The following is a 13,802-nucleotide window of genomic DNA, read 5'->3' as shown; positions in this document are numbered from 1 at the left end:
GCGCATGTGCATTTGTTGATGGTTTGCTGTAAGCGAATATATACTGTAAATAGTGAAGGTGAATGTAGCATATTCATTAGATACAGGTATTTGTGTTTATTTGTATGTTTTGGATGAATTTGTTTATTGCACAAAAAAAATTGTATTTGACTGCAGTAAATTACATTGTATTTTAGTGCTCTGTTGAGCCATGGAAGACTCAAGTCCATAAAATGAGTTATGCTGGGGATTTTAGTGTGGGTAGAGGGAGGGGTGTCCTTCCATTTACATCAATTGTACAGTCAGCTCCTGGGAGTAGAGCGTTTGCTAGTCCTGAGTTTGCAAGCACTGGGAGGGGTAGGCTGTTTATTCCACCTGACCAGGGTATCCCACCTCTGTCTTTTGATGTACCATCACCCACAGTCCTCAGTAATAATGGGACGCCTCCGAGTCAGCTTAGTGACCTTATTAAGCAGATTGGTTCAGAGATAGGAGAATCTATCAGAGCGAGTTTACTGCAGCCTGGGGTTTCAAGTCTTTCTCCTACCCGTCCCCCTCACCAACCCCAGCAGTTTCCCCTGCCTGAGCAGTGTGGGTCAACCTTTATTGATGCGTCCAAGCTGAATCTGGTTGTGAAGTCAGGTGTTAGTGCTCCACCTTTCTTTAGGGGTGATGGCTCAGATAAGTACTCTGTCCTGGAGTGGGAGGAGCTAATGGGAGTCTACCTAGAGAAGAGGGGTTACACAGGGTCTGAGAATGTTGGAGAGGTGATGTCTAGGCTCATGGGGAGGGCATGGGATGTGACCAAAGTCTGGATGCGTAACAACCCTGTTGTCACAGATGTTAAGGCGGTGTTCAGTGTTCTCAAGCAACACTTTGGGGATACTGTCTGCTCAGGTATGCCATTAGCTGATTTCTATTCAATCAAACCATATGCTAATGAGGATCCACTAGATTTCTGGATTAGGTTTAACAAAGCTGCAGAGGCAGCTGAACAGTACCTTGTAAGTGAGGGCAGGACCTTACCCAATCAGTGCTCAGAGTTGGCAGTCATGTTTGTACGCAACTGTCCTGATTAAGAGTTGGCCCAAGTGTTCAAGAGCAAACCCCTTCGTGACTGGACAGCCAGTGAGGTACAGGATCGATTGTAAGAACTGTTAAGGGAACGTAAAGCATGTAGAACACAACTTTCACAGCAGGTGGCTGCCGTCTTTGACTCCCCGCAGGAGGGAGTGGGTCCTGTGAATAGACCTAATGTGTCATCTTTTTCTCAATGTGGCCGTGAACCAGACCAGAGCTGTATCTGAGGGTGGGACATTAGAGAAAGTTTTGACTTTGTTAGAGAAGGCTCTGGTCAGCAATACTCAGTCTGTGAACAGAGGGCCCCGTAAACAGTTCCACAAACGTCAGCGTGAGTGCGCTGTCTGTGGAAGCACTAATCACTGGACCAAAGCTCACTGTCAGATGCACCAGCTGTGCTTCAAGTGCTTCTCTTCGGGCCACATGAGCTTTGACTGTAGTGAGGCTGGGCAGCGACAGAGCCCTGGATGTGGACAGACAGGCAGGTCTCAGGAAAACTAGAAAGCCTCCATTCTGAGGAGGGCAATGTGGGGCATTCTTATTTTTCCTCCACTGATGATGATATCCAATCTGTTTATTCTTATTTTTGTGAATCAGTACCCAAGAACAACAGTCATTTTTCAGAACACAATGAGAATTACTCAGAATGTTTGTTTTACACCACCGTGCTAGTACAGGATAATGTTGAGCTGAAGCGGATGTTAGATAGTGGGTCCATGGCTACTACTCTGTGCGCAGATATTGTACCTCGGTTGACGGAGGCAGGAGTGGTAGAGGGGAACTTTTCTAGCTCCTTCAGACATCATCCTGGTGGGTTATGGTGGGACGCAAACTAGCCCAGTGGGCATGTGTGACTTAAAAATGCAGCTTTATGGCTTCAGCTATGTAGTCCCAGTGCTTATTGTAGATGGGCAGGTTGATGAACTCATTGTGGGCACTAATGTGTTGAAGTCTCTGATTAGACAGTTCAAATCAAATGACAGCTACTGGCGGGTGGTGGGTACACCATGTTCCTCTAGCCAGTGTGATGACAGCCACTTCCTGCGTCTCCTGTCAAATCTGGAGAGATGGAGAGGAGACTCCATCCCAGATAAAGTGGGCACCATTAAGTTGAAGAGAGCAGGAACGCTCCAACCCATGAGTGAGCATCTGGTGTGTGGCCGCCTACCCCCAAAGACAAAACTCTCTGTGGGCAGTACTGTTGTTGTCGAGCTCAGCACGTCTTGTTGTGTGAATCGACACATATAAGTGGGGAGAGTAGTTACGCCTCTGTGGGGGGATGGATGGCTCCCTGTGAAGATTGTGAATCCAACAACAACCAGTTACCCTGAGACGATATGCTAAAGTGGCGGATGTGTACGCTTGCATTGCATTGGAGGATTTTGATGATGTCAAGCAGCAAGCAGCTTACCAGAACGTGGCAAAAGTTCAATGTGACAGCTCACATGGCAGTCTGACAGCTAAGAGTTCAGTTGGTGGCAGTGTAGTTAATGGCAACAGTACACTGAGCAATCTTGGACTTCAAGGCCTGTCTGTTGAGGAGTGTCCAGTTTCACAGTTCTGGAAAGATAAACTTGTCAATTTAATTGGGAAGTATGACACAGTGTTCTCTAGACATAGCCTAGATTGTGGTGAGGCAAAGGAGTTCTGCCATCGCATACGGCTGACTGATGACCGCCCATTTCGATTACCTTATCGTAGGCTTTCTCCAGCTCATCACCAAAAACTCAGGGAAACACTGGATGATATGGAGGAAAAGGAAATCGTCAGAAAATCCAGCAGCGAGTATGCCTCACCATTGGTGCTGGTATGGAAAAAGAATGGGGACTTGCGCCTGTGTCCTGACTTTAGGTGTTTAAATGCCCGCACAGTAAAGGATGCTCATCCCCTGCCTCATCAGGCTGATGTACTGGCCGCGCTGGGAGGTAATGCCTTCTTCAGCACAATGGACTTGACGTCAGGGTATTATAACGTGCCACTGCATGAAGAGGATAAGAAATACACTGCCTTTTCCTCTCCTTTAGGTCTGCACGAGTACAATCGGTTACCTCAGGGCCTCTGCAACAGCCCGGCTACTTTTATGAGAATGATGCTGACCATCTTTGGTGACCAAAACTTTCAAAGTCTCCTTTGTTATTTGGATGATCTGATGGTTTTTGCTAAGACGGAGGAAGAGAGTCTGCAGAGACTTGAGATGGTTTTTCAGCGGTTGCAGGAGCACAATCTTAAACTGTCTCCGTCTAAGTGCAAGTTTTTGAGGAGGTCTGTTAAGTTTTTGGGCCACATCATTTCTCAGGAGGGTGTAGCCACTGACCCTGCTAAAGTTCAAACTATTTTGAATGTGACTGAGAGTGAGATGATGGAAGCTGATGGTGTCACTCCGTCTCCTAGCAAAATCTGTTATTTCCTTGGTATGGTAGTATACTATCAGCACTACATTGAGAATTGTTCCATGGTTGCTAGGCCATTGTTTCAGCTAACTACAGGTCAGAAGAAGCCTAGGAGAGGCAAGGGTAGGAGGAGGCCTGGTCCCTCTCGCAGGCTCACTGCTGCAGACTGGACTGCTGAATGTCAACTCGCTTTTGAAGCTTTGAAATCAGCACTAGTTGACCAGGCACTGCTGGCTCATCCAGATTTTTCTCAGCCATTTGTACTTTCTGTGGATGCATCTACTAGTGGTTTGGGAGCTGTACTATCCCAAGTGCAAGATGGGATGGCCATAGCCAGGCCAATAGCTTTTGCTAGTAAATCTCTTAATCATGAACAATCCAAGTATCCTGCTCACCGGCTGGAATTTCTAGCCATGAAATGGGCCATTCATGATAAATTCAGCCATTGGCTGCGAGGGCATACGTTTACTGTGTGGACCGACAACAGTCCACTCAAATATATTCTTACAAAGCAGAGACTTGATGCATGCGAGCAGAGATGGGTTGCAAAGCTGGCACCTTTTGATTTTGATATCCAGTACATACCAGGTCCCAAGAATGTTGTTGCTGATGCTTTGAGCAGAGGGCCATTTGTCCGCTCCACAGTTCTGCACCGAATGACAAGAATTCCATATGATGTCCTGCTGGAGGAAGCCAGAGGTCTTCGAGTGGATGATGTTCAAGACATGTTCCGCCTCTCCTGTGAACAGCAGGAGGCTGGCTGTGGAATGTATATGGCTCCTGGGAGTGAGTTGAGTAGAGCTGGAGATGAGGTCAGTGGGTTGGTTTCCTGTGAAGAGGTGTCTGCTGTCCTCCATGCTCACCGCCAATGGGATGATGGTGCCACAGTGAGGGCCGTTTCACATGTGCAGCACCTTGAGAAGTTGATGTCCATGGGTCAGAGCCCTTTACCTGTCTTTGCACACAAGGAGCTGTATGATAACCAGTCACTAGATCCTGTCATCAGCAGAGTCATGTTCTTTGTAGATAGAGACCGGCGCCCATCTAGGAGAGAGCGAGTCCTTGAAGCTAATTTAGCAGTTTATACTCTAAGACAGTGCGGAAAACTCACCACGCGGTTAGGGATTCTGTATCGTGTCTCAAAACACCCAGTGAGTAAGAAGAAAATATTCCAGTATGTCGTACCTGTGTCTTTGAGAGGCCTTGTGTTGAAGGGAGTTCATGATGATGCTGGTCAGCAGCGCACATTGTGGCTTACGAGACAGCGGTTTTACTGGGACTCTATGGAAAAAGATGTCAAGGAATACGTGGCCCACTGTAAGAGATGCGTGTTGAGTAAAGCACCTGAGCCTGAAGCAAGAGCTCCACTTGTCTCCATTGTGACAACGGCACCTTTGGAACTCGTGTGTGTTGATTTCTGGACTTCAAAAGATTCAAACAACAAGTCTATTGATGTGTTAGTAGTGACTGATCACTTTACTAAGCTGGCCTGTGCGTATCCATGTCCAAACCAGTCTGCTAAGACTGTTGCTTGTGTTCTCTGGAATAATTTATTCTGCATTTATGGGTTCGCTGATTGTATCCATTCTGACAGGGGTGCTAACTTTGAGAGTTCACTTATTGCAGAATTACTTCAGTTATCTGGTGTTGGAAAGTCCCACACCACACCTTATCATCCCATGGGTAACGGTCAAGCAGAACGTCTGAATCGCACACTGGGTGGGATGATTAGAGCTCTGCCAGCTAGGTCCAAGGCTAAATGGCCTCAGATGTTGAACACATTGACATTCTCCTATAACTGCACTGTTCACGAGACTACTGGGTTTCCGCCCTTCTTCTTGATGTTTGGACGCACCCCTAGGTTATGTTTGAAAGTGTGCTGTTGGATGGGGACACGGTAGATGTGGACAAGTTTGTCCAGTCTCTGGGTGAGGATCTGAGAGAGGCCATGACATTGGCTCAGCAGCATGCCAGTAAGCAACAAAAGAGACAAGCCGAGGTCTACAACAGACGGTCGAAGGGTCATTCGGTAGAGAAGGGAGACAGAGTTCTACTTGCTAACAAGGGAGAGAGGGGCAAGAAGAAACTGACTGATCGCTGGGACAGTGCGGTGTACATAGTTGTTGCGAAGAACAGCTCACTGAACACATATCGTATACATCACCCTACCACTGGACGCATAAAAACTGTGCATAGGAACCTGATTATGCTAGTCAACTTTCTGCCTTTGCCTTCTTGGGAGGAACCTGTGGGTCACGGATCTCTATCGAGGGGTGACGTGATCTCTGAGATGTCTGCAGCGTCCAGCAAAATGGTTGGGAGTGACGCAAGGACTGTCCAATGGGTAGCAAGCCTTCCTGAGTCTTCTGGGAGGATACTCCAAAAGGATGGTGAAGTCCCAGCTGATGGAAGTGAAGTGGAACAACCGTATGAAGTCCCCTTGAGTGAGGAGTGCTCAGCAGAAGTGGACCAGAGAGAGATCACCAAAGCCTACAAGAGTTCTGATAGCAAATCTCCATTCAATGGGGATGGTGCTGTGACAGATGTTGTTAACTTGGTTGAAGATGCTTCGTCAGTGTGGTCCGTGACAATCTACCAGGATTCTGATCAGTCGTCTGACACTTCTAGTGTTGAGTCTGTAACGGAAAGTGTGCTGGCTCCGGATATGCCGATCTGTAGTACTACCCAACCTGAGGTTAGACCTCTGAGCACGGTTAGTGCTGTCCGTGACATTCCTGCTAGGTTTTTGGGTGAGGGTGTTCGGACTAGACTAGGTAGACTTATTAAGCCAGTGAATAGGCTAATCCAAACTATGTCTACACAGGAAATGAAACAGTTCTTGGTTTCTCAGTGACGGTAGGATATTGCCTACCTTTTCTTTTTTTGTGTGTATGTGGTAATCTAAGTGGGTCTTAGAGTGATTTGTGGGTTTGTCTAATATTTTTGACAATTCATGTGTCACGGTCGTTGAGAGACGGGTCAGACCAAGGTGCAGCGTGGTATGCGTACATGTTTATTAAGACGAATAAACACTTGACAAAATAACAAAACAACGAAAACGTGAAGTCCTATGGGCTATACACACAACAAGCCTAACAGGAACACAAACAAGATCCCACCACTAAGGTAGGCAACATGGCTGCCTAAGTATGATCCCCAATCAGAGACAACGATAGACAGCTGGCTCTGATTGGGAACCACACCCGGCCAACATGCCCCCCAGGTGGTTCGGCCGCAAATCAGCCTTGGAGGCGGCTCCGGCTCCGGGCGTGACGACCTCTCCCTCTCTGCCTCCCCGTTGCACCCCTGGTCTGGTCTGTACCTTGGCGCGATGCTTCCCCTCTCCTTCCTCCCACGATGCACCAAGCCCTGTCTGGACCCTGGTGTGGGAGGCCCCGACCCTGGAGAGGGGCTGACGTCTGGGCCTGGAGTGGAGCCGCTGACCGGAGCTGAACTGGACCCCCGCTGCTCAGGCTCCGGAGTGGAGCCGCTGACCGGAGCTGGACTGGGAACACGCACCACTGGTCTGGTGCGAGGAGCAGGCACGGGTCGTGCCGGACTGGAGACACGCACCACTGGTTTGGTGCGGGGAGCAGGTACGGGGCGTACCGGGCTGGCGACACGCACCACTGGTTTGTTGCGGGGAGCAGGTACGGGCCGTACTGGACTGGATACGCGCACCACTGGTTTGGTGCGGGGAGCAGGTACGGGGCGTACCAGGCTGGCGACACGCACCACTGGTTTGGTGCGGGGAGCAGGTACGGGGCGTAGCGGGCTGGCAACACGAACCACTGGTTTGGTGCGAGGAGCAGGTACGGGGCGTACCAGGCTGGGGAGGCGCACTGATGACACAGTGCGTAGAACCCGAGCAGGATATACTGGACCGTGGAGGCGTACTGGAGGTCTGGAGTGTACAGCTGGCACAACCCGTCCTGGCTGGATGCCCACTTTCGCACGGCACGTGCGGGGCGCTGGCACAGGACGCACTGGGTTGTGAACGTGCACTGGCGACACAGCGCATAGGACTGGCGCAGGATATACTGGACCGTGGAGGCGCATTGGAGACCAGGAGCATTGAGCCGGCACAACCCGTCCTGGCTGGATGTCCACTTTCGACACGTGCAGGGCGCTTGAAGTTGTGTATTTTATGTGTTGCGTTGTCATCAACTCCAATTGGAATGTTAGTTCGTCATAGCCTAGTTTGTTAAATAGCCTGCCCCTTATTTGTTAAATATGTTGAACATGTTTGCGGTCCACATTGTTCTAATTGATTCAATGTGGAAATACATTGTTAAATATAGGCTAAAGCATTTGCACTGATATAGGGGCTAGGCCTAGTGTAACTTGCGGTCTGGACATGGACATGCCAAACGTAGTAAATAAGCAAGATTCAATTCACTAGGCTATTGATAAGGCCTAAAAAAACAGTAATTATAGTCGTTCAGGCAGGACACATTTCGTTTTTTCGGGACTGGAACAATGATGGAAGTTTTGAAACAGGTAGGAACAGTGCATTGCTCTTGTGACTGGTTGAATATGTCAGTGAAAACAGGGGGAGGGCTGGTCAGCACAGAGCTTAAGTGTGGCTGGAGAGACCTTATCCGGGCTGGCAGCCTTCCTGCTGTTCTGTTTCCTAAAGAGTCTGTTGACCTCCTGCTCTGTGATGACCAGGGGTGGGGGAAGGGGGGAAGGCAGCCTGGGGGGACGGAGGGGGGGTGGGGGATTCCTGGGATGGCAGGGGTGGGGTAGATGGGTGAGGGGGAAGTGGCAAGGAGGGGTAGGTGGAGGGGAGCATTGTCCTGGTGATTGAAGGGCATTTGTGAGTCAAATGCAGTAGAACTGGTTTAGTTTATTCGGCAGTGAGGGGTCGTCTGCTGTCGGGGGTGCTTTTGGTTTGTAGTTGGACATTTGTTTCATTCCTTTCCAGACAGACGAGCAGTCGTTGCTGGAGAATTGTTGCTCTAGCCTGTCTTTGTACTGCTGTTTGGCTGCCTTAATTCATTACATTACATTTCTATTAATTCCTGATGGTAGCTTTTTCTTGGCCTCTCTATATAAAATAAAATTGTATTTGTCACATGCACCGAATACAACATGTGTAGACCTTAGCGTGAAATGTTTACTAACAAGCCCTTAACCAACAATGCAATTTTAAGAAAAAATACTTACGAAAATATTTACTAAATAAACTAAAGTAAAAAAAACGTAACACAATAAAATAACAATAACGAGGCTATATACAGCGGGTACCGGTACCAAGTCAATGTGCGGGAGTACAGGTTAGTCGAGGTAATTTAGGTAATTTGTACATGTAGGTAGGGGTAAAGTGACTATGCATAGATAATAAACAGCGAGTAGCAGCAGTGTCAATGCAAATAGTTCGGGTGGCCATTTGATTAATTGTTCAGCAGTCTTATGACTTGGGGATAGAAGCTGTTAAGGAGCCTTTTGGACCTAGAATTAGCGCTCCGGTACTGCTTGCCTTGCGGTAACAGAGAGAACAGTCTATGACTTTGGTGACTAGAGTCTGACAATTTTTTGGTCTTGCTTTTGTGGTCTTCCTCTTTGGCAGAGCAGAGCAGAGCGGAGAGCCCTAAGCTCACCAGTGAACCATAGCTTGCCATTGCTGTGTGATAGAAAAGTATTTGATGGTATGCAGTTCTCCTCACATACACCGATGTAAGATGTGACCCTGTCTGTGTAGTCGTGTATGTTGGCATTGTTGTCCATGAATATGTTCCAATCCGTGGTGTCTAGGCAGTCCTTTAACTTCCCAATGGCTTCATATGTTTGACAGGCTTGGCGGTTTTTCGGCGCCATAATGACTGCGGCAAATTCACAGGGTGAATAAAAGTCATTTTTTTGTCCTTATCAGAAGTTGTAGCTCATCAGTTTTGTTGGAGAGTGAATGCACATTGGAGAGGAAAAGGCCCAGCAGAGGGCCACGGAGTCCTTGCCTTCTGAAACGCACTAGAGTCCCCCGGTGTCTCCATTGCACAGTCCCATAGCTTCGGTTTAAAATCCAACAGTAGTATATCGTCTGATGATGACATAATTTTGGGACAAAAACAAGGCTGTAATGTGTCGCTAATATTCAGTAGCTCATTCCGGGTGAAAGAAATGCGCATTTTTGCGATCCAAAAGTGAACAAATAAACAAGTAAACCCACCCACGATCAGCGACCAAAACAACGTGGCTGCCTCACCTTTGGCGCCCGGTTTGCTCACCTCGGTCATCATGAAAACCTTATTTTCAAATCAACTGTTTGAACTGAAAAATGTATTAATAGTGCATGCATTCTGCATATATCGTATCCTTCTAACATTTTGCCTTGTGGGCGTGTTGATTTGAAGCAGAAGGTACAGTGGGGGAAAAAAATATTTAGTCAGCCACCAATTGTGCAAGTTCTCCCACTTAAAAAGATGAGAGAGGCCTGTAATTTTCATCATAGGTGCACGTCAACTATGACAGACAAATTGAGGAAAAAAATCCAGAAAATCACATTGTAGGATTTTTAATGAATTTATTAGCAAATTATGGTGGAAAATAAGTATATGGTCACCTACAAACATGCAAGATTTCTAGCTCTCACTGACCTGTAACTTCTTCTTTAAGAGGCTCCTCGGTCCTCCACTCGTTACCTGTATTAATGGCACCTGTTTGAACTTGTTATCAGTATAAAAGACACCTGTCCACAACCTCAAACAGTCACACTCCAAACTCCACTATGGCCAAGACCAAAGAGCTGTCAAAGGACACCAGAAACAAAATAGTAGACCTGCACCAGGCTGGGAAGACTGAATCTGCAATAGGTAAGCATCTTGGTTTGAAGAAATCAACTGTGGGAGCAATTAGTAGGAAATGGAAGACATACAAGACCACTGATAATCTCCCTCGATCTGGGGCTCCACGCAAGATCTCACCCTGTGGGGTCAAAATGATCACAAGAACGGTGAGCAAAAATCCCAGAACCACACGGGGGGACCTAGTGAATGACCTGCAGAGAGCTGGGACCAAAGTAACAAAGCCTACCATCAGTAACACACTACGCCGCCAGGGACTCAAATCCTGCAGTGCTAGACGTGTCCCCCCTGCTTAAGACAGTACATGTCCAGGCCCGTCTGAAGTTTGCTAGAGTGCATTTGGATGATCCAGAAGAGGATTGGGAGAATGTCATATGGTCAGATGAAACCAAAATATAACTTTTTGGTAAAAACTCAACTCGTCGTGTTTGAAGGACAAAGAATGCTGAGTTGCATCCAAAGAACACCATACCTACTATGAAGCATGGGGGGTGGAAACATCATGCTTTGGGGCTGTTTTTCTGCAAAGGGACCAGGACGACTGATCCGTGTAAAGGAAAGAATGAATGGGGCCATGTATCGTGAGATTTTGAGTGAAAACCTCCTTCCATCAGTAAGGGCATTGAAGATGAAACGTGGCTGGGTCTTTCAGCATGACAATGATCCCAAACACACCGCCAGGGCAACAAAGGAGTGGCTTCGTAAGAAGCATTTCAAGGTCCTGGAGTGGCCTAGCCAGTCTCCAGATCTCAACCCCATAGAAAATCTTTGGAGGGAGTTGAAAGTCTGTGTTGCCCAGCGACAGCCCCAAAACATCACTGCTCTAGAGGAGATCTGCATGGAGGAATGGGCCAAAATACCAGCAACAGTGTGTGAAAACCTTGTGAAGACTTACAGAAAACGTTTGACCTGTGTCATTGCCAACAAAGGGTATATAACAAAGTATTGAGAAACTTTTGTTATTGACCAAATACTTATTTTCCACCATCATTTGCAAATAAATTCATTAAAAATCCTTCAATGTGATTTTCTGGAAAAAAAATTCTCATTTTGTCTGTCATAGTTGACGTGTACCTATGATGAAAATTACAGGCCTCTCTCATCTTTTTAAGTGGGAGAACTTGCACAATTGGTGGCTGACTAAATACTTTTTTTCCCCACTGTATGATGTTAGTTACAATATGTATTGTATGGAATGGGAGGACAGATTGTTTTTACTCTGTGGAGATATTAATCCATGGGTGGAGCTGCTACCAGCACTCATTCAAATGAAATATTTGAGTTCCACTGAGATTATACATGTTGACCATATTCATATAATTGTTCCATTGTTTTAATGCATTCATAAAATTACTGTGCTGTTCTTTCTTATTTTAGGATTTTCCAGCAGTGTTGCGCTGTTTGATGCACTTAAATTGGAGTTCTCTGGTGGGCACACACGTGCCTTTGGGGCTCTGCATGGCTATGAAGACAAGTTGCATGTGGTACAGAGTAAAGCAGACAAGGTCGACTACCAACAGCTGATGTGAGTGTATGGGGCACACTGGTCACTTAAGGAGAACACCTGCACCCCTTCTGTCCACACAAGGCAACCATGAATGTGATGATCGTTTTGTTTTGGGACACTTTGTGCTTTGAAGTCCTCAATGCACAATGCCCAGAACCCAATAGGTTGAAAGACGCAGACGGCGTGAAGCTTTGCGCATGCATATTTGAGGACCGTCACTATAGGCTCTATGCACGCATCACTTCCGCATTGGCGTAAGGACGCTTGGGCATTTCCGGTTACCGGAAGAAAACATTAGACAGTGACAGTAGACCGTTATTTTTATTTTTATTTTTTACCTTTATTTAACCAGGTAAGCCAGTTGAGAACAAGTTCTCATTTACAACTGCGACCTGGCCAAGATAAAGCAAAGCAGTGCGATAAAAACAACAACACAGAGTTACATATGGGGTAAAAAAAACATAAAATATATATACAGTGTGTGCGAATGTAGTAAGTTATGGAAGTAAGGCAATAAATAGGCCATAGTACAAAATAGTTACAATTTCGTATTAAAACTGGAATTATAGATGTGCAAAAGATGATGTGCAAATAGAGATACTGGGGTGCAAATTAGCAAAATAAATAACAATATGGGGATGAGGTAGTTGGGTGGGCTAATTTCAGAAAGGCTGTGTACAGGTGCAGTGACCGGTAAGCTGCTCTGACAACTGACGCTTAAAGTTAGTGAGAGAGATAAGAGTCTCCAGCTTCAGAGATTTTTGCAGTTCGTTCCAGTCATTGGCAGCAGAGAACTGGAAGGAATGGCGGCCAAAGGAGGTGTTGGCTTTGGGGATGACCAGTGAGATATACCTGCTGGAGCGCAGACTACGGGTGGGTGTTGCTATGGTGACCAGTGAGCTAAGATAAGATGGGGAGTTGCCTAGCAGTGATTTATAGATGACCTGGAGCCAGTGGGTTTGACGACGAATATGTAGTGAGGGCCAGCCAACAAGAGTGTACAGGTCACAATGGTGGGTAGTGTATGGGGCTTTGGTGACAAAACGGATGGCACTGTGATAGACTACATCCAATTTGCTGAGTAGAGTGTTGGAGGCTATTTTGTAAATGACATCGCCGAAGTCAAGGATCGGTAGGATAGTCAGTTTTACGAGGGCATGTTTGGCAGCATGAGTGAAGGAGGCTTTGTTGCGAAATAGGAAGCCGATTCTAGATCTAACTTTTGATTGGAGATGCTTAATGTGAGTCTGGAAGGAGAGTTTACAGTCTAACCAGACACCTAGGTATTTGTAGTTGTCCACATACTCTAGGTCAGACCCGCCGAGAGTAGTGATTCTAGTCGGGTGGGCGGGTGCAAGCAGCGTTCGGTTGAAGAGCATACATTTAGTTTTACTAGTGTTTAAGAGCAGTTGGAGGCTACGGAAGGAGTGTTGTATGGCGTTGAAGCTTGTTTGGAGGTTTGTTAACACAGTGTCCAATGTATACAAAATGGTGTCGTCCGCATAGAGGTGGATCCAAGTGTCACCAGCAGCAAGAGCGACATCATTGATATACACAGAGAATAGAGTCGGCCCGAGAATTGAACCCTGTGGCACCCCCATAGAGACAGCCAGAGGTCCAGAGGTCCAGACAACAGGCCCTCCGATTTGACACATTGAACTCTATCTGAGAAGTAGTTGGTGAACCAGGCGAGGCAGTCATTAGCGAAACGAAGGCTATTTAGTCTGCCAATAAGAATGCGGTGGTTGACAGAGTCGAATGCCTTGGCCAGGTCGATGAAGACGGCTGCACAGTACTGTCTTTTATCGATCGCGTTTATAATATCGTTTAAGACCTTGAGCGTGGCTGAGGTGCACCCATGACCAGCTCGGAAACCGGATTGCATAGCGGTGAAGGTACGGTGGGATTCGAAATGGTCGGTGATCTGTTTGTTAACTTGGCTTTCAAATACTTTCGAAAGGCAGGGCAGGATGAATATAGGTCTATAACAGTTTGGATCTAGAGTGTCACCCCCTTTGAAGAGGGGGACGGCCGCGGCAGCTT

The sequence above is a fragment of the Coregonus clupeaformis genome, chromosome 13 (assembly GCF_020615455.1).
Source record: "Coregonus clupeaformis isolate EN_2021a chromosome 13, ASM2061545v1, whole genome shotgun sequence".
Lineage (NCBI taxonomy): Eukaryota > Metazoa > Chordata > Actinopteri > Salmoniformes > Salmonidae > Coregonus > Coregonus clupeaformis.
Note: the sequence above shows the minus strand (reverse complement) of the source record.